Raw genomic sequence first — 19,166 nt, 5'->3', positions numbered from 1 at the left:
AATAATGAAAAAAATTAAGGCTATGATTTTTTTTCCAATTCCCATAGGTTTTAATTGTGGTGTTCTAATTGTCTTTATTTTCTAGAATCCCAGTAATTGTCATTTTCATTTCACCTTAGACTCAACAGTAATTTAGGAGAGTGTATTAAAACTTCTAAGGGCTTTAAAAAAGAGTTAAATTCTTATTCCTAACTTCCAGGAGTTGTTTATTTGAATTTTGGTGGTGATGTGGTGGGAAAAACATGGCCTGTAAAATTATATTTTTTCTCCTCTTCCCAGTTTTCTTTGTTACCTACGTTATAGTAATTTTTCACAAATTTAAAAAATACTGTGAATTTTCTAGTTGATGAGTTCACTGTTAAAGAAATATCCAAAAACCTATTTTTATTAGATTAAAGCCTCTCTATCTGTTGTTTATTTATTTTTTCATCAGCTTGATCTGTTGAAGTCTAAGAGTGGTATGTGTTTATTAATTCTCCTATACTTCAATTTTAAACAATTGTATTTGCTCAAATTTTGCTTTGCTGCTTTAGTCACTGGGCCACCCAAGAGCAGCAAGGGAGGGGCCTCTCTCAGAGCAGTCCAGGCAGAGTTCTGTTCCAAAGAATTCTTCTTGTTCTTCCTATTTGGGTAGCTTGTCTGCAGGAATGGCTGCCATCAACGCCTTCCTTCCTCTGGTATAGGCTTCTGCCCCTGGTGAGGCAGAGTCCATTTTTCCATGCCCTTGAATCTGGTTTGTGATAGTTTATTTATTTAATTTATTTATTTTTGGTTGCGCTGGGTCTTTGTTGCTGGTCACGGGCTTTCTCTAGCTGCAGTGAGTGGAGGCTACTCTTCGTTGCCGTGTATGGTCTTCTCATCGCAGCAGGTTCTCTTGTTGCAAAGCATGGGCTCTAGATGCAAGGGCTTCAGTAGTTGCAGAGCGCGGGCGCAGTATTTGTGTTGCATGGGCTTAGTTGCTCCATGCGGCATGTGGAATCTTCCCGGACCAGGGATCATACCTGTGTCCCCTGCATTGGCAGGCAGGTTCCTATCCACTGTATTGCCAGTGAAGTCCTGTGATAGTTTTGAATAATGAAACATAATGGAGATGATGTACTAGCTTTGAGACTGATATCAAGTGGCCTGGAAGTTTCTGCTTCCTGTTTTTGGTGCCCAGAGACTCGGTTGTAAGAGGTCCAGACTACTGCAGTGAAAGGCCATGTGGGGAGCACTGGGCACAGCCAGGTGAGAGAAGAAGCCTTCCTGGACATCTAGCCCAGTCCGTCCTGATGACTCTAGCTCTAGCCACCATCTGACTGCAACCTCATGAGAGACCAGACCCCAGGTGATTCAGGTCTGCCCACAGAACTGTGAGAGAAATAGCAAGTTATTGTTTTAAACCACTATGTTTTATTTACTTATTTTATTATACAAGTTTGAGGAGGACAGCATTATAGTTCAACATCTGTGTATACTACAGAGCAATCACCACCAGAGGTCTAGTTACCATCCATCACTATACAATGGACCCCCTTCACCCATTTTGTCCACCCCCACCTCTTTGCCCTTTGATAACAACTAATCTGTCCTCTGTATCTATGAGTATTTTTGTTGTTGTTGTTGGTTGTTTTTTAGATTGCACATATGAGTGATAGACTATGGTAGCTGTCTTTGACTTATTCAGTTCAGTTCAGTTTAGTCACTCAGTCGTGTTTTCAACCCCATGAATCGTAGCACGCCAGGCCTCCCTGTCCATCACCATCTCCCGGAGTTCACTCAGATTCACATCCATCAAGTCAGTGATGCCATCCAGCCATCTCATTCTCAGTCGTCCCCTTCTCCTCCTGCCCCCAATCCCTCCCAGCATCAAAGTCTTTTCCAATGAGTCAGCTCTTCGCATGAGGTGGCCAAAGTACTGAAGCTTCAGCTTGAGCATCATTCCTTCCAAAAGAAATCCCAGGGCTGATCTCCTTCAGAAGGGACTGGTTGGATCTCCTTGCAGTCCAAGGGACTCTCAAGAGTCTTCTGCAACACCACACTTCAAAAGCATCAATTCTTCAGCGCTCAGCCTTCTTCACAGTCCAACTCTCACATCCATACATGACCACAGGAAAAACCATAGCCTTGACTAGACGGACCTTAGTCGGCAAAGTAATGTCTCTGCTTTTGACTATGCTATCTAGGTTGGTCATCACTTTTCTTCCAAGGAGTAAGCGTCTTTTAATTTCATGGCTGCAATCACCGTCTGCAGTGATTTTGGAGACCCCAAAACTAAAGTCTGACACTGATTCCACTGTTTCCCCATCTATTTCCCATGGAGTGATGGGACCAGATGCCATGATCTTCATTTTCTGAATGTTGAGCTTTAAGCCAACTTTTTCACTCTCCTCTTTCATTTTCATCAAGAGACTTTTTAGTTCTTCTTCACTTTCAGCCATAAGGGTGGTGTCATCTGCATATCTGAGGTGACTGATATTTCTCCTGGCAATCTTGATTCCAGCTTGTGTTTCTTCCAGTCCAGCATTTCTCATGATGTACTCTGCATAGAAGTTAAATAATCAGGGTGACAATATACAGCCTTGACGTATTCCTTTTCCTATTTGGAAGCAGTCTGTTGTTCCATGTCCAGTTCTAACTGTTGCTTCCTGACCTGCATACAGATTTCTCAAGAGGTAGGTCACGTGATCTGGTATTCCCATCTCTCTCAGAATCTTCCATAGTTTATTGTGATCCACACAGTCAAAGGCTTTGGCATAGTCAATAAAGCAGAAATAGATGTTTTTCTGGAACTCTCTTGCTTTTTCCATGATCCAGCGGATGTTGGCAATTTGATCTCTGGTTCCTCTACCTTTTCTAAAACCAGCTTGAACATCAGGAAGTTCACGGTTCACGTATTGCTGAAGTCTGGCTTGGAGAATTTTGAGCATTACTTTACTAGCGTGTGAGATGAGTGCAATTGTGCGGTAGTTTGAGCATTCTTTGGCATTGCCTTTCTTTGGGATTGGAATGAAAACTGACCTTTTCCAGTCCTGTGGTCACTGCTGAGTTTTCCAAATTTGCTGGCATATTGAGTGCAGCACTTTCACAGCATCATCTTTCAGGATTTGAAATAGCTCAACTGGAATTCCATCACCTCCACTAGCTTTGTATTAGCTAAGCATAATATCCTTGAAGTCCATCCATACTGTTGCAAATAATGGGATTTCATTCTTTTTTATGGCTGAGCAGTACTCCATTGTGTTTATGTGTATGAAAAGTAAAAATGAAAGTGTTAGCCTCTCAGCTGTGTCCTACTCTTTGCAATCCCATGGACTGTAGCCTGCCAGGCTCATTTGTCCATGGAATTGTCCAGGCAGGAATACTGGAGTGGGCTGCCATTTTCTTCTCCAGGGGAACTTCCCAACCCAGGGATTGAACCCGGGTCTCCTGCATTGCAGGCAGATTCTTTACCATCTGAGTGCACCTGGGAAGCCCATTTATATGTGTGTGTGTGTATATATATATATATATACATATACACATGCGTGTATATGTATACATACATACATATGTACACACATATGTACACATATATACATACACACCACATCTTCTTTATCCATTCATTTACTGACACTTAGGCTTTTTCCATATCTTGGCTATTGGAAAAAATGCTTCAGTGAACACACAAGAGTCTATGTCTTTCCAAGTTAGTGTCCAGAAGTAGAATAGCTGGGTCATAAGGTAATTCTGGGCTTCCCAAGTGGCACTAGTGGTAAAGCACACACTTGCCAATGCAGGAGACATAGAGATGTGGGTTTGATTCCTGGGTGGGGAAGATCCCCTAGAAAAGGGCATGGCAACTCACTCTAGTATTCTTGCCTGGAGAATCCCATGGACAGAGGAACCTGGCAGGGTACAGTCCATAGGGTCGCACAGGGTCAGACGCAACTGAAGTGACTTAGCACACATACAAAGAGACACACACACTATTTATTCTTAATTTTTTTTTTGGAATCTTAATACTGTTTTACATAGTGGCTGCACCAATTTACATTCCTACCAGCAGTGCACAGGGTTCCCTTTTCTCCACATCCTCTCCAACATTTTTATTCCTTGTCTTTTCCATAATACCCATTCTAACAGGTGTGAGGCAGTATCTCATTGTGGTTTTGATTTGCATGTCCCTGATAACTAGTGGCATGCTTGTTGGCCATATATGTGTCTTTTTTTTTTTTTTTGTACTTAAAAAAACCTTTTTTTAATTGGAGGATAATTGCTTTACAATGTTGCATTGGTTTCTGCCATACAACAACGTAAATCAGCCAAAAGTAGACAAATGTCCCCTCCCTCTTGAAACTTCCTTCCATTCCCTTCTTCATCCCACCCGTCTATGTTGTCACAGAGCACTGGGTTGAGCTCCCTGAGTTACACAGCAGCTTCCCACTAGCTAGCTATTTTACATATGGTAAATTCGATTACGGTCAATGCTACTCTCTGAATGCGGCCCACCCTCTCCTTCCCCTGCAGTGTCCGCAAGTCTGTTCTCTATGTCTGTGTCTCTATTCTTCCCCTGCAAATAGGTTCATCAGTACCATTTTGCTAGATTCCATGTGTGCTAAGTCGCTTTAGTCATGTCTGACTCATGTCCGACCAATGTGATCCTATGGACTGTAGCCTGCCAGGCTCTTCTGTCCATGGAATTCTCCAGGCAAGATGGGGAGGGAGATGAGAGAGAGGGATTCGTTGAGGTTTGACAGAAAACAACAAAATTCTAGAAGGCAATTATCCTACAATTAAAAAATAATAAAAAAAAGAATACTGGAATGGGTTGCCATGCCCTCCTCCAGGGGATCTTCCTGACTCAGGGATCAAACCCATGTCTCTTATGCATCCTGCATTGGCAGGAGGGTTCTTTACCATCAGCGCCAATTACATGATATTTATTTTTCTCTTTCTGACTTACTTCACTCTGTTCATCCACCTCACTAGAAGGGACTCAAATCTGCTCCTTTGTATGGCTGAGTACTATTCCACTGTATATATGTGCCACAACTTCTTTATCCAGTCATCTGTTGATGGGCGCCTAGGTTGCTTCCATGTCCGAGCTATTGTAAATAGTGCTGCAGTAAACACTGGGGGTACATGTGTCTTTTTGAATTATGGCTTTCTCAGGGTACATGCCCAGTAGTGGGATTGCTGGGTCATATGGTGCTTTTATCCCTAGTTTTTAAAGAAATCTCCATACTGCTCTCCATAGTGGCTGTATCAATTTACATTCCCACCAACCGTGCAAGTTCCCTTTTCTCCACATCCTCTCCAGCATTTATTGTTTGTCGATTTTTTGATGATGGCCATTCTGACTGGTGTGAGGTGATACCTCATTGTAGTTTTGATTTGCATTTCTCTAGTAATGAGTGATGTTGAGCATTTTTTTCCATGTGTTTATTGGCCATCTGTATGTCTTCTTTGGAGAAATCTCTGTTTAGGTATTCTGCCCATTTTTTGCTTGGGTTGTTTGTTTTTCTGATATTGAGCTGCATGAGCTGCTCGTATATTTTGGAGAGTAGTCCCTTATCAGTTGCTTCATTTACAATTATTTTCTCCCATTTGGAGCTGTAGGAATTAACCTTCCTGTATGTCTTCTTTAAACTCAAAGAGTGTGATACCTTCAGCTTTGTTTTTCTTTTTCAAGGTTATTTTGACTATTTGGGATCTTTTGTGAGGCCATACAAGTTTTAGAACTATTTGTTTTAGTTCTGTGAAATATGCCATCATGCACGCATGCACGCTAAGTCACTTCAGTCATGTCTGACTCTTTGTGACCCCATGGATTATAGCCCATCAGGCTCCTCTGTCCATGGGATTCTCCAGGCAAGAATACTGGAGTGGTTTGCCATGTCCTCCTCCAGGGGATCTTCCCAGCCCAGGGATCGAACCCACATCTCCTGCACTGCAGGCAGATTCTTTACCGCTAAGCCATGGGGGAAACCTTTGTAGCCATTATATTTTAGAGTGACTTGTCACAGAATGGTACTGAAATAATAATAATAATAAGTGGTAACTCATCTCTTTGCCTAGTAAGATCATTCCTTTTTGTGGAGCTGAGTAAAGGAATTGTGGGTTTCTCTTTTTTGTGTACTCAACTTGGTATCCTTCAAAGCTGTTGGTAAGGGCCATGATCTTTGCTCTACTTATTGAATGATTGGCTAGGACTTCAGATGGCTAGAATCCTCAGGAGAAAGATAACCTTGCTGACTGAGAGAAAGCTATAACCCCAAAGGAAACCATCACAATTTTCCCTTTTTGTTCTCTTGATATTACCCTACATTATTCATTATGAAATGTAACCTGTTATGGTGATGAGAAAAGGATGAACTGGGAAAGAAATAGGCAAGATGTTGCAATATTGAAAGGCTTTTCCTTGTTTATACACTTGTGTGAGTTTACTTATGTGAGCTGGGCCTGAGATATCCCATCACTTACTCCTATGCTGCCAGCGGGTAGCTCAAAGTTGAAAGATCTTCCCTGCTTCTGCAGTCAAGTGAAGTAACTATGGCTCCACTTGCCATTCTAGCATTGAAAGTCTTTAAACATATTTTTATGGAAATACAGTAAGATAAAGTAATCCTGCCACTCAAATGTGGATGAATAAGTTCTGTCCTAAGATTACATGAAAGTCTGCTAAATGCCCATGTCTAAACTATGCCTAAAGTTGCAATGAATTTCTTGTCATGCAAATGACTGTATTAGTGCATCCATGTAGAGAAGGATTCACTCTTATGGCTTTTGAGGAAGATCAGTATGCCACTGCGGTCAACAAAGACAAAAACATACACAGTGACATAAGGAGCTGCTTTACGAATGAGGTTTCCCATCTGATGCTTAAATCCCCCATTTATGTCTCATCATTGTATAGAACCTTGACGTATTATGTCTGCACCTGTCTAGTTCGGACACATCTTAAAAACAACAACAACAACAAAAGGAATAGGACCAGAGAAAGGGGATCCAGAAAAAGTAATCAGTGGCCAAAGGGACTCTAAAAATTCAGAGCATTCAGGGTAGCAAGACAAAGATGTATATGCAGAGATTCCAAGGGTCACGCACCTTAGAAGTGGAATTAATTGAAAACATTTGCTGATTCAAGAGGAAACGAATGGTACGGAGTGGTCAGACCTGATGTAGCATGCCCTAAATATTGTTTCTAAGTGTTGCTTTTCTAAAAACCAGCCCTTGGTTCTGACCATTTTCTCTTCATTGGTGGTATCAAGTTCAAAGTTGGGTCCTGCTAAGCAGTACAGCAATTATTTTTCCAAAAAGCCTGGTTTTAATTGACATTTTGGATGGGTCTCAGTAATAATGTTGCTTTCATGCACTTTTCTAAAATTTAAGAAAATACTGTGGCATGGTCATGCTGAGTGAGTGAAAGTCTGACCCAAGATGAACTAATTTTATTCAGAGACTTCCTTCTCTCCCTTTCTGTCTCTTCCAGTTAACAATCTTGAGGATATTTTCCCTGTCCTTGTCCATAATCCCAGTTAAATGACTCTGACTACTTAGAACTATCATTAATATAGTCTATTTATTATTTTATTTATGTTGAGATATTTGCCTTAAAAAACAGGGGCCAGAAGATAAACTGAAATTGCCCTGCCAAAAGCATTATTTAGCTTGGATGTGAAATGTCAAATTACGAAATTACTTGTTCATCTGGTGCATAGCTCCAGCCCCATCCTGCTCCACACATACAAGATTCTGGATGAAGGTCTGTTTTCTTCTTTTGCACAATGTGAGGAATTCCATCTTTAGGGCAAGTTCTTTTCCAGTGCCTGTAGTTATCAAAGTGCTTTTCCCAAGTGGAGAGAATATTAATTAAAATATAAAGAACATTTTGCTTTTGTGACTATTATACTTTTGCCAATGAATGGCTGGCGCCCTAAATAGGTATGTGTCCTTTAGATTCACAGCATCTCACACATGTACCGGTTTTTATCCTGTGACCTGTCATAATGTCTAAGCAGCATATTTGAGGGACCAGTTGCTTAGCATGAGATGAACAGTTTCATACTAATTGCATCCACCATTCACTGAGCCAGGCTTAGTACTAGTTGTTTTATATACATCATCTCATTTTGTTCTCTTAATAATACTGTGTGTGTGTGTGTGTTAGTCGCTCAGTTGTATCCGACTCTTTGAGACCTCATGAACTGTAGCCCACCAAGTTCCTTTGTCCATGGAATTCTCCAGGCAAAAATACTAGAGTGGGTTGCCATTTCCTTCTCCAGGGGATCTTCCTGACCCAGGGATGGAATGTGGGTCTCCTGCATTGTATGTAGATTTTTTACCATCTGAGCCAACAGGGAAACCCTAATAGTACTATTAGTTAATATTAATACTGTGATTCCAAAATGTAGAAATGGGCTCAGAAAGGCCAAGTAATTTGTCCAGGGTCTTTCTACAAGTAAATAATGGAGCAGAGCTATAACTCCAGCTCTGCGGAATGCTAAACTTTCTTTTGAGCAACATATGGTTTTTAGATTGGAATGAATCTAGAGCAGAAAGAATCAAGAAGCATGTCTACTTAGAGCTGGCCACCAGTGATATTATATATTTGAGGATTGGCTTTGGGTCCTGATATGTCCCTGTTCCCACCATTCCCTTCGAGCTTTCCACATCTCTATTTTTAACTTCCTCAGAATTTTAGTGCCCTCCAGCTGCCCTTCCTAGAGAAGGGCTCCATATATCCCCACTTTCTTCTAATCAAAACTTGCTTACCCTTTCAGTCCTCTGTGCTTTCTATGTGACAATCTCTAATATGATCCATGAGCTGGGACCACTATGAAGGTTTATTCCTCAACAGGCACTTTCTTTTCATGTCTGCAAACATATACTGTAAAAAACAATGGCTAACTCTCTCCCACATCCATTTTCACTTTCTTCCTTCAAGGGTAGAACCATGGAGTTTCACTGGGCACAGGACCACATAGTAATGACTACACTTCCCAGCCTTGCTTGCATAAATTGGTTCAAGAGGTGGGGTAAGTGATGCTGAAAGCTGACCTAGTGTGATGCAGGAATTTGCAGGTGGGTGTGTCTTCCTTTCTGTCGAGGTGTGGCCACATGACCTAAACTCTGACCAGCTGGCTGTGAGCAGAAGTGGTGTGTACAGATTCTAGGTAGTGCCTTAAAAGGAAGGGACATACCCTTCCCTGTTCCTTTCTTGGACTATGCAGATGAAAGCCACTACACTTGGGTTAGTGGAGACACAGACAGAAGGAACCTGGACCCCTGACAGCATACAGCCACCATATTGACTTTGGATGGCTTATCCCCAGAAGGTTACATGTGAGAAAAAAAAGTTTTATCTTCTTTGCTGTTTGTTTAGTTGCTAAGTCATGACTGACTCTTTTGTGACCCCATGGACTGTAACCTGTTAGGCTCCTCTGTCCGTGAGGTTTCCCAGGCAAAAATACTGGAGTGGGTTGTAATTTCCTTCTCTAGGGGACCTTCCTGGCCCAAGGATTGAACCTGTGTCTCCTGCCTTGGCAGGCAGATTCTTTACCACCGAGCCACCTGGGAAGCCCCTATCTTGTTGCCCCTAGCTTGTATTGTTTTGGGATTTGCTAGATCAGCTGAACCACTAACCTTAATATTGTAACTCCTAAAGGGAAAGTCCCGAGATAGTATTTAACTCTAAAGGGGTGGCCCCAATCACGGGCATTTAGGGGGCTATAGCAAGCCACTATAGTGACGTGCTGGAGCAGGTAGGCTTTGGGATGCCTCTTAAATGTTGACCACAGAGTTGGCTGCCCACTTCAAATTTACACAGGCTGATCCTTGCCCAGCTGGCTCCAAGCTGCCGCTGACATTTTCCTGGACTCATCTGCTTTTCAGGTAAGGGCTGCTGTGATCTCTGCCAGAGTGCCTCTTAAATTGAAACCAAAGGAAGACAGTAGTCAAAGCCCTGAAGGGTCATGGTTGATGTTTGCCATTGCCAGCCGAGGAAATGGAAAATTTATAGCATTCAAAATCTGGGATTTATTTAAGAGTGAAAAACATTAAGTTATTCAGCCTTAAAATTAGTTTCAGGCCTCCACTGGGCCCCCATATTCTTCCTAACTATGACACAATGTAGAGTCAGATCTGAAAGGGGACCCAGTATTGAAATGCCTCATCTCCGTGGTACAGGAAACACCTCTTAATTCAGGCTCATTAATTAAATATTTGTGATATTTAATTCTTCCCGGGCTGGTCTGAGCTTACATTCTGTCAGATCTGGGAAGAAATGGTTTGTTAGACTGATATTTAGTGAGAGTAGAGCACAAATCATTAAGAGGAAAAAATTATACCTTAAATCCCTTGGAAAGAAGCAGGATATAAAATGTAGGAAAGCTTCTGTGGATTTCAGCACCTTAATTGCAAATAAAGGATGTTGCCAATGACCAGTGCATTTTATTTGTTCAGTGGAAGTAGACTCAGTAGAGAGCTCACTCTCAGTAGAGGGTCCACTCTTCACTTGGAGAGACTTTGGTGGCACTGCCTGCTTCATTTCTATCCATTTAAATGGTCCCTTCCAGTTGTACAAGCCCCTCCCATGGCAGCAAAATGTCACCCAGGTGCCTGCATGGATCTCTGATTCTGGAATTCTTCTTGGCCTCCACCCAGGTTACGTTGATGCAACTGGTTTTCTGCATTTCTTCCTTCTTGAACATTCTGCTGGCCCCAGGCTCTCTCATTCCTATGGGCTGATGAGACCTTTGAAACTAGCTTGACCTTCATTTCCCTTGGCTGCATGATCTGCTCCGGGTCCTGCCTAAGTGACCAGCCTTTCAGCAGGCCTCACTCAACAGGGGGCAGAGAACGATCTGGAGCAGATGATTACACTTATGGATAGGAATGCGGCTGCCCTGAAAAATTAACAAGTCAGGCTTTTGTTAATTTGCTTTGTGTTCCCTCTTCCCCTGTGTGCATGCACGCTAAGTTGCCTCAGTTGTGTCCGACTCTGTGTGACCCCATGGACTGTAGCCCACCAGGCTCCTCTGTCCATGGGATTTTCCAGGCAAGAATACCTGAGTGGGTTGCCATGCCCTCCTCCAGGGGACCTTCCCAACCCAGGGATCGAACCGAGCCTCTTACATCTCCTGCAATAGCAGGCAGATTCTTTACCACTAGCACCACCATGGAAGCCCTCCCTCTTCTCCTTGGTTGTTATTGTTCAGTTGTTCAGCTAAGTTGTGTCTGACTCCCTGTGACCCCATCAACTGCAGCATGACAGGCTTCCTTGTCCTTTACTATCTCCCATAGTTTGCTCAAATTCATGTCCATTGAGTCAGTAATGCTATCTAACCATCTTATCCTCTGTCATCCCCTTCTCTTCCTGCCTTAAATCTTCCCCAGCATCAGGGTCTTTTCCAATGGGTCAGCTCTTCACATCAGGTGGCCAAGAAAAAGTATTGGAGCTTCAGCTTCAGCATTAGTCCTTCCAATGAATATTCATGGTTGATTTCCTTTAGGATAGGGTAGTTTGATCTCCTTGCAGTCCAAGGAACTCTCAAGAGTCTTCTCAGCACCACAGTTCTACAGTCCCACTCCTGGACATGTATCTGAAGAAAACTAATTCAATACACACCCCCCAGTGTTCATAGCAGTACTATTACAATAGTCAGGCCATGGAAGCAACCTAAATGCCCATTGACAGATGAAAGAATAAAGGAGATGTGGCATGTATATATGCCTAAATCTAATATTACTCAGCCATCAAAAGAATAAATAATGCCATTTGTTGTAACATGGATGGACCTAGAGATTATCATATTAGGTGAAGTAAGCCAGACAAAGAGAAATATATAATATTGCTTATATGTGGAATCTAACTAAACAGAGATACAAGTGAACTTATTTACAAAACAGAAATAGACCTATAGACATAGAAAACAAATGTATGCTTACCAAAGGGAAAAGGGGGAGGAGAGATAAATTAGGAGTCTGGGATTAACATATGTGTGTATGCTAAGTTTCGCTTTGGTCAAGTCTGGCTCTTTGCAACTCTATCGACCACAGCCCGCTAGGCTCCTCTGTCCATGGGATTCTCCAGGCAAGAAAACTGGAGTGGGTTGCCATGTCCTTCTCCAGGGGATCTTCCTGACCCAGGGATCAAACCCCGGTTGCCCCCATTGCAGGCAGATTCTTGATCTCCCAGTTTGGATCAGCCTTATTGGGGCTGAAGGAGAAAGTTCTGAGTTACTCTGCTCATGTAGAGGGCTATCCTTCCAATGAGAGCACTTCTTCATAGTTCCATTTTAAGGATGAACTGAGTAGGAAGTCAGAAAATTTAGAACCCTCATCTCTCCAGGTTGGTAAATCAGTAGAAGGGGAAACCTACCAAACCAAAATGAGAAACCAGTTAAGAAGGGAAGGGAGACTATGGAGGATTTAGAAAGGGAGATGTCAGCTGAAGACAGACAGCATTTGGGTGAGATTGACAGATGTTATCTACAAAGAGGAAGGAGCTGGCTGAGTAAGGCATGGCCCTCCCTCTGGGTCTGTCAATGTCCAAGCTGTTGATTACTCAATCACCCTTGTCTGTACTATTTTATTCCCCATCCATATACTCCTGAAGTGATCTCAAGCTGTGGTTCCCTGTCCCACCAGGGCCTTCTGAGTAGAGGTGACCTGATGCCATCTCAGAACTGTTCTGGACTTGAAGAGAGCCATTTCCTTGTTTCTCTTGAAACCAGAGGGACCCCCAAAGTGTGGAACATGGTTAGTGAAGGGGCTTTTTCTGAATGCAAATCACAAATGTATGCATTCTTTATAGAAATGAAAAGATGCCATTTCTCCTTATACCTGAAGGTACATTAAAGAGTTCAAAAAGGAGCAGTTCTAGAAAGTGATTATGAAACTGTAATTTATGCAAAATAAAACCTCAGAGAAGGTTCTAGGCCATGCAAAAAGGGTTTATGGACCACAAATGTCAGAGTACTATTCACTTCACATCCCTTTTTATGAATGAGGAGAACCTTATCTTCTTGATATGCCAGGGCTGGGACAATGGTGCTGTTCCGCTCCAGTCTCAGGAAACCTACACAAGGATGCCTCCTCCACCTCCGCTACCTTGGAAACCAGACAAGGTGCTTCCAACACCATTTCACTCCTCACCCCTTTCCTCAGCATCCAGTGATTTTGGGGCCCTTCCTTATCCACTTTCTGGCCTGCTGTTGTTCAGACCAATACAGAAAGCCTACTAGTCTCTGGGGGAAGAGACAGTTTTCTTGGGTCATTTTTTAAAGTTTCTACAGTTTATTACTATTGTTATAGAGAATAACTGATATGTTTATAATTTTGCAATGGGCACATGTAGGGACAATGACAGTTCTGTCACTCTGTTATTAGCACTAGGAAAACATCACTGTCTACTCAAGAACGTTGAATAAATATCGTACCCTGGCTTTTCAGCTCTCAGTGCTTTTCACTTTCAAAGGTTCAAATCTTGGGTCAGCCTGCCAGAAAACATTAGCTCATCATACTCTGTCACTGAGAAAAGAAAAAAAAAATCTGAACTAAATGAAGATTGGATTTCATACAAAGTGCTGAGTCCAAGGACCTTGGGGGATCACTAGACAAAAAGAGAGACAAGAAGACCAGAAAATGATGTTGAGTGATGTGACCTTGTGAATGAGTGTCTTGGGAGACCTGGGTCATGGATGTAAAGATGGTGCTGGATGCAGTGTAAGCAGAAGTGGTCAAGGCGAAGCACCATCATGCTCTCGTGTGGCCAACCACTCACACCTCCGTGCTTTGATGCAATGAACTGGAGCATGTTTTATCCTCAGAAAGTCTAACTCAGATATCACAGACCCAGTTCTACAATCACCCCTTCAAGCATGCATTTGCAGTTTTCCCTCTCTTCTTAAATTCCCACTTCTTTCATTAAATAAAAACAGTTGAGGGTATTAAAAACTTTACAGAACTAAGATAAAAGAAAACCTCAGGCCCACGATCCCAGCTTGAACACTGTTAATATTGGGGAGCTATATGATTTTTTCCATATTTCACCATTTTCACATTTCAATGGATCTGCCTTTTTTTGGGTGATGCAATAGGAACCAGGGATTTTTTTTTTTTTTCCCTAGAGGGGAAAATGCCATCCAGGCAAAATTAATCAACTGCCAACAGTCTCTCTTTGATGAACTGTGCCATGATTTGAACTAAGACCCCACTGAATGCCTTTTAATTTAGTTTTAGGTTCCCCTTTCACTCTCACTCACATTAAAAGTTGAATTATGATACAGGGACAAGATGGGTCTTTATCTGGATCATTTTAAAAGAAACAATCTTTCATTTGGGTGTAAGGGCAAATAAAACTCCCAAACTCTGACATCTGGTGAGATTTTACTGTATTTTAGGTGCATAAAGTTGTATAGATACTTTTGAAATGTGTCTTTAAGTCAGTTTCACTGGAACTTGATTGTTTGGGGTATAGTAGCCACTGAGCTCTGGTCCTCTGCAATCACGTGTGCGCTCAGTCACTAAGTCGTGTCCAGCTTTTTGCGGCCCTATGCACTGCAGCCCACCAGGCTCCTCTTCCATGGGAGTCTCCAGGCAAGAACACTGGAGTGTTGCTATTTCCTTCTCCAGGGGGTCTTCCCAACCCAGGGATTGAACTTGCATCTCCTGTATTGGCAGGCGGATTCTTTACTGATGAACCACTTGAGAAGCCTCTCTAATCGGAGGGTCTCTTGATAACTCCTGGTCAGCAGGCCGCTGTTCTAAATGTATGCTGCTGCTGTTGCTAAGTCGCTTCAGTCGTGTCCGACTCTGCGACCCCATAGACGGCAGCCCACCAGGCTCCCCTGTCCCTGGGATTCTCCAGGCAAGAACACTGGAGTGGGTTGTCATTTCCTTTTCCAATAAATGTATAGTGTCATTTAAAAGCCCCACACTGTTGGAAAAAAGGCAATAGAAAAAAAACGCCTTCCCATATGTTTCTACTTAGTGTATACACAAATATTGCTTAAGTCTTTTTTGTGACATTCCATCCATCTTCTCTGTTTTGTACATGATATTTTATTTATATACCTTCATTTTATTACGATGGGTCATATGAGCTGTATTCCCAAGACAAATCACATAAAATCACTCTTTGTATTTGAGGTAATGATGATCTCTTTGAGTTTCAAAACAAATTTGATTCAGGGGAGAGGAATCGTTGGAGCATAGGGACTTCCAGGGGTCAAACACTCCACCCTATAGTTTCACAGTGAAGGTCAGCCCCCAACAATCTCTACTCAAGGAGAAGATGCTGGACTCTGCCTTTACAATCCACCAGAGGACAGTCAACTACTTGTTACATAAATCCATCCTAAGAAGCACATTCAACTGAAGCCAAGACATGGAATACATGTTTTGAAAAGTTGTTTTAAAGAAATAGAGAACAATACACACACCTGATTTCAGAGTGATTCTTATTTATAATTCCTAAATAGTACACGGAATTCTTTTAGGTTATAGATTCAAGCTGTGATTTCCCTTGTGTCTCGGACTTGGAGGTTTCAAAGCAGTGTCTTGTTGTTCCTCAACATATGAGAAAACTCTCAGCTAATTGCTTCTTTATCCAAATTTAAGCATTTCTTATCAGGCTCCCCTGGTGGCTCAGATGGTAAAGAATCTAACTGCAGTGTGGGAGACCCAGGTTCGATTCCTGGGTTGGGAAGATCCCCTGGAGGAGAGCATGACAACCCACTCTAGTATTCTTGCCTAGAGGATTCCATGGACAGAGGAACCTGGTGGGCTACAGTTTATGGGGTTGCAAGGAGAAGGACACGACTGAGCAACTAACACTTTCATCATTCCAGGCACCATTGGGATCATTTGGTAGATAAGGAATCATAGTTTCAGAGGATGATGCTATAACTGTAACTGTTTAATTTTGCTTCAGAAAATCTAATGCCAACATGGCCTTATCTTGTGGATCACTTCAGTAGCTCCATGTGAAGAGCAGGGAGCAGGAATCATCATTCCCTTATAGGCCGGAAAAGCTGAGCCACAAAGGGGAAGGAGAGGGCCCAACTCCAAGGTTTCTTGGACTCCTTATGTGGGGCTGTCTTGGCTTCCTATGTGGATATTTCTGTTAAATATTTTTGCTGTTTCAATAGGTGAAACCACCATCAACATGAATATAAACCAAAACAGACTTCAAGTTAGTTGGCTTCCCATTTCTTTAAATCATGGTTCTAACTCTGAGAATTTCATAAATGCAAAAAAGGTACTGTCCTTAGGGCAGATAGTTTCTTTCCAATAAAAATTTCCTTACAGTGGCCTCCTTTGGTTTTTAATAGCTAAAAAGCTTGTACAAAAAATACACAGGGAGGATAGAGATGATTCTGGAAGAACTCAACAGGAGAGGGGAACTTCCTGGTGGTGGAGGGGCTGTGGCCAAGTCCAGAGCTGCTGGTCTGGGCAACTCCTGCCACCTGTGGACAACAGGGTACATGGACATTTTCTGCCATGTGTTCTGATGACTCCTGGCTACAAGGGCTGCCTGATGCATGGGAAAATGGAGCCAGGATGAGAAGCAACAATAGGCTAAATTAAATAGCTTATGTATTTAAGATTAAAAACCAGGTCTAGCACTTAAGAAAACTGACTCTGGCATGGGGGAACCCCTGGCTCAGTCACAGCTGGGGTGAAGAGGATCTGGCAGTTGCAGACTAGCTGGTCAATCTGAGTCTGCTGTGTGACGGCCCAGGAAAAGTGAATGGATTTGTAAGTCACATTAGGAGGTCAGCGCCCCTCACTCAGGTGACCAGCCTGCTGCTCTCTGCTCCACGGTGATGAGATCCTACCTGCCGGGAAATTGGGGGCACCTCAGTCAGGAGGCTGTGGGCAAATTGGGATGCCTCCCAGGAGAGCTGCTCAGTCATAAGTATCAGTTGGGATCCTTGTCAAACACACTGATACCAAACCCTGGATCTACTGAATTATGATTACCAAGGTCATCTATCATTTCTGGGCTTCCCTTGTGGCTCAGCTGGTAAAGAATCCTCCTGCAATGTGGGAGACCTGGGTTCAATCCCTGGGCCGGGAAGATTCCCTGGAGAAGGGAAAGGCTACTAACTCCAGTATTCTGGTCTGGAGAATTCCATGGACTGTGTAGTCCATGGGGTTGCTCAGAGATACGACTGGGCGACTTTCACTTTCACTTCACTTCTATCATTTCTACATATACTGAAAACTTTCTGATACATGAAGATGATTAATTTGGTAAGAATATAGCACAGTGACCAGCTCATAGTACAGGATCTAATTATTAGCAATACAAAAAATGGTGAATAAATAAAGAACAAGATCTACTCTTAGCCAGTTGATTAAAGAAGATTTAACTGATACCATTTTCATCAGTGATGTGTGTGTGTGTGTGTGTTTGTGTTCCTCAAGCTGGTGGACACCGATGTTAACTAGGTTCAAGGTTCCTAAAGCAAAGAGATGAACCTTTCTCCTTTTGGAGACTTTCTGGTAAGTAGGTTGCGGAGATACATATACACAGAAGAGTTTTCTAATCACAGCTTATGAACTGCTCTGACTAAGCCTCCAATATAACAGTAGGACTACCAAAACCCTGGTAAGGAAACTGGGGACTTCTTTACGAGAGGCTGGCTCTGAGAATAGATGTCCATCTGTGATGGATGAGGAAGTTTGATCTTTGGTGATCTTTGATCTCACTGGTTTAATTCTTCAAGCACTGATTAAGTGTATGAAATAAAAAAAGCATAATAATCTCTACATTGTAACCATTAGCAGAACTAAGAAAGAGTTCCCTGATGTCAACATAGGGCAGCAATTGAGGCTCCTAGTTTGTTTTAATCAGACCCGAGTTTTTAGACCTGGAGGGCCCCTCACCCCAATTAAGTGGTGATCTAGGTGGGGCAGGGATATTTAATAGGCCTTTGGTCTCTGTTAGCCTTTTATTGCTGAAAGTTACAGAGGTCAGATGTTCTTGGCTGCGTTTCCATCTATGCTGGGTTCCTAGCTGCGTGGTTTTATTCCGGTTATGATCTCTGACTCTTGCTGAAAGTTGGTCAAAGTCAAGGCCGGAAGTGCTGCCCCTTCTAGCAAAGCCTCAGGCTGGACTAGGCGCTTTGTGAAGAAGCAGCCTAGCAGGCACCACCTCCCTTTCTTGGGACCTTGCCAGCAGCTTTCTGCTCTTAACCTACCCTTGTCACTTTCATATAGTCCAGCCAGGAGGGCTTTTTCTAAAGGGTCTCAATCTGTGACTGTGGCATATTGAATTGATTACTTTTAGACTGACAAACACAATGGAATCTCTCTATTGACTTATCCTTAATATGAAAATATACAGGGATACCCAACTCCCTAATTTTTTTCAGTTTGAAAATAAAACTTCAAGTTCCCAGCTGTCATTTATTACTATTGCCTTTAGCTCAAGTATTTAAAAAATAAATGTGCTTTAGAAACTGACCCAGGACTTCTAAAATCCACTGCAGCTGAATTCTGCCAGTTTAATTTTAATCAACAAAGGCATAGGGTGACTGTCCAGCAATTTTCCCACAAGGGCTGGGCGCGTGGATTGTGATAACATTTGCCTTCTGGACGGACATTTCTTTGGAGGGTTTTCTCTCTTGGTTCCTCTGGATTTTCCTGAGTCCTCAAGGAGACAGAATCTCTTGTACTGAGCTCTCTGGGGGTTAGAAGCTACACTGAAGAACTTGCCCATGAAAACCATAGATCTTCTGAAAAGTGACTCCAGGAACCAGCTGGGGGCCTGTCCTCTGGGATCTCCACCTGACCTGAGGACAGCAAATTCACAAACCATGTGGCTGAAAGGGGACATTTTTTTTCATGATTTTTTTTCTCTACAAGAATCCAAGCTTTATAGGAAGACTGTCTTTCCTGTATACCTCCTGATGCCTGGGAAAATGAATTGTGTACTTAGGAGCATGCTCCTCATACACAGATCCCTCTCTCTGGGCCTATCCCTTGCCTTGTCCCACCCTTGACCTCCAGGAATTGATCAACAAGGCTATTTTCTCATAGTGACAGTCATGATGTGTGCCAGCCACCATTCTATGCACCTCATGGACCATACTGCATTTAGTCCTTACAACCTCCCGCAAGCTCATTTGACAGGTTCAGTGAAAGTGAAGTCAGTCCCTCAGTAGTGTCTGACTTTGTCACCCCATGGA

At 42.6% G+C, this 19,166-nt stretch overlaps 1 protein-coding gene across 1 annotated transcript in view; it reads right to left on the bottom strand.

The window, feature by feature from the left end:
* The window catches only part of ANTXR1 (ANTXR cell adhesion molecule 1), a 261,100-nt gene that overhangs the window by 12,382 nt on the left and 229,552 nt on the right, over positions 1-19,166 (bottom strand). The gene's annotated exons all lie outside the window — the stretch shown is intronic.

This window comes from Budorcas taxicolor, chromosome 11 (assembly GCF_023091745.1).
Source record: "Budorcas taxicolor isolate Tak-1 chromosome 11, Takin1.1, whole genome shotgun sequence".
Classification (NCBI taxonomy): Eukaryota; Metazoa; Chordata; class Mammalia; order Artiodactyla; family Bovidae; genus Budorcas; species Budorcas taxicolor.
Note: the sequence above shows the minus strand (reverse complement) of the source record. Positions and strands in the feature narration are given on the sequence as shown.